Source organism: Rhinopithecus bieti, unplaced genomic scaffold (genome assembly GCF_001698545.2).
Source record: "Rhinopithecus bieti isolate Rb0 unplaced genomic scaffold, ASM169854v2 scaffold_15197, whole genome shotgun sequence".
In the NCBI taxonomy this organism is placed as follows: Eukaryota; Metazoa; Chordata; class Mammalia; order Primates; family Cercopithecidae; genus Rhinopithecus; species Rhinopithecus bieti.
The window spans coordinates 1,776,343-1,779,179 of record NW_016808366.1 but is presented as its reverse complement, the minus strand read 5'-3'; positions in this window follow the sequence as shown (position 1 = coordinate 1,779,179).

Here is a 2,837-nt window from a genome sequence, read left to right as displayed (position 1 = left end):
TAAGTATAGTTTTGAGTGTATTTTAAGTATATATAATTTTTAAGTGTATATATTATTAAGTATAATGTGTCTAACATTATACTTAAAGATGCAAATCTACAGGCTTTCTTCCTAAGGTCAGGAATAACTTGAGGATGTCAGCTCTCACTGTTTAATGTTGCACTAGAGATTCTATCCAGCACACTGGAAAGAAAGTATAACACCTATCTACAGCCATGAATCCAAATGGGAAAGGAAGATCTAATGCTTTCTTTTTTTTAAGGAAATATTTAGCAATGTAGTAAAATAAATACGTACAAAGTTTCAAGAACTAGTGTTTAGTAACATTGATATGCTAGTAACAAAGGTAATTAATTCAAATGAAAGTTACAATGCTTTTTCTTTTTTTTTTTTTTTAATGGGGTCTCACTGTGTCACCCAGGCTGGAGTACAGTGGGGCGATCTCGGCTCACTACAACCTCTGACACATGGGTTCAAGTGATTCTCCTGCCCCAGCCTCCTGTGTAGGTGGGACTACAGGCATGTGCCACCACAACAGGCTAATTTTTGTATTTTTAGTAGAGATGGGGTGTCACCATGTTGGCCTGGCTGATCGTGAACGCCTTGGCGACTCAGGTGATTCTCCCGCCTCGGCCTCCCAAAGTGCTAAGATTACAGGCATGAGCCACTGTCCCTGGACTATAATGCCATTTTTAACGACATAAAATATAAATTACTTAGAAACAAATTTAACAAAAAAAGATGAAAGACTAGCACATTGCCAACTATACAACAATGTTAACAGCAATTAAGATACAATTAAGTAGAAAAAAGTCATGTTAAAGGGTCAAAGATTAAATGTTGCTTGTGTGTGTGTGTGTGTATGTGTGTGTGTTTGATAGATTCAATAAAATCAACATGAAAATTCCTGATTTTGGCTTTTATCATAAAGCTCCAGTAATTAAGAGAACAAGATATCAGAATCAACTTGAGAATATAGACGAATGAAAAGGAGTAGTGCCAAAAATAGACCTACCCATATATGGACACATGTTTTGCAAACAATATGCAAAGAAAATTTAATAAAGAAAGCTTTTACCAAATAGTTTTAGAACAGTATATTTTATCAAATTGTACTAAAAAAAAAACAAACAAAAAAACCAAAAACAGTTAACTCATCATAGATCATAGACCTGATTATAAAACTTCAAACTGTAAAATTTTAGAGGAAAACACAGAAAATCTTTTTTTCCTCAACTTAAATTAGATAATGATTCTTCCATATGACATCAAAAGCACAATTTACAAAACCGATATGTGATCAATGGGGTTTTATTAACATTTTAAAATGTAGTCTTTAAAATACTATTAGGAGATGGAAAAGATAAGCCACAATCTTAGAAAAAAAGGTGAAATCATGATCTGATTATTCACTTAAGCAGAGAAGGAAGAAGAACTCTCAACAATGGGTAACTACTAGAGGTGTGCTGAGAGGAACTCTGAGGATCTATTCCCCAATAAAACAACCATGACTGAGATATATTGTATTAAAAAACCCAATCATTTAATAATCACTGGAAATTGTCATAAGGGCAAACACCAAATGAGGAAACATTTATTCAACAAATTTTAAAACTCGGTAAGAATATCTAGAATGTGGCATTCAAGCCATGACATACTCCTTCTGCCCCCATCACCAAGCTCAGTGTGGAGTAGACTCTATTATAGGTGGGTGTGGTTGGGAAGACAGGATTCCCTTTCTGCTCAGATTTCTGTCCCAATGCCATGATGTCTCCTGAAGGGCTGTAGACCACAAACTGTTCTCACCCTCCTTCCCCCAGCTCCATGCTGCAAAGGCCAATGACCAGATTAGTGTAGTCAAAACATCAAGGGATCCATTCAGTTCCCTTTTGTTGGTTGTGACAGGCAGAGTATACTTGGGTCCTGATTGTGCTCACCCTAGCTCACTGCTGGGGTGGAGGCTCAATGCCAGGAAAGGCCAGTCAAGAAAGCCATTGGTTACTATGTGCTCCCAAGACCCAGCTTGTAAAATATGGGTGTCAGTCAAAGAGAAGTGATCCACTGTCTGTGAACTCAGTTATAGACCATCTACTAAAAAAATCTGTACTAGAGAAAACGCAAATTTTAAGACCAGACACATCCAAAACTATCCCCACAATAACTGAGGTTTTCTTTTGGTTTGAGATGGAGTTTCACTCTTTTTGCCCAGGCTGGAATGAAATGACTTGATCTCAGCTCATCACAACTTCCACCTCCAGGGTTCAAGTGATTCTCCTGCTTCAGCCTCCCTGGTAGCTGGAATTGGAAGGCACACAACATCACACCTGACTAATTTCATATTTTTAGTAGAGATGGGGTTTCACCATGTTGGCCAGGCTTGCCTTGAACTCCTAACCTCCAGTAATCCACTCACCTTAGCCTCCAAAAGTACTGGGATTACAGGTGTGAGCCACCAAGCCCAGCCGGGAACTGAATTTATTTAGAACAGCATGTGAGGAAATTCAAGCCTAAGATCATTCTCAAAATCTCAGAAACTGAGCCTTCTGAGTAATAACTATCAGAGACTTCACACTCTTTGGGATTTAGATGTTACTAAAATACCAACAAAGTCACTAAAATAGGCATGAAAGTAACACAACAACAACCCATGGTAGAAGGAGTGGAATCAGTATTCAGAGGTGCTAAAATATTTAATTAAATGTCAATTTTTAACAAACTATTAGGCATGCAAAGAAACAGAAAAGTGGAATCTATAATAGCCAGGAATTAAAGCAGGTAACAGAATTTTTTTTTTTTTTTTTTTTTTTTTTTTGAGAGGGGGCAAAAATTTTAACTTT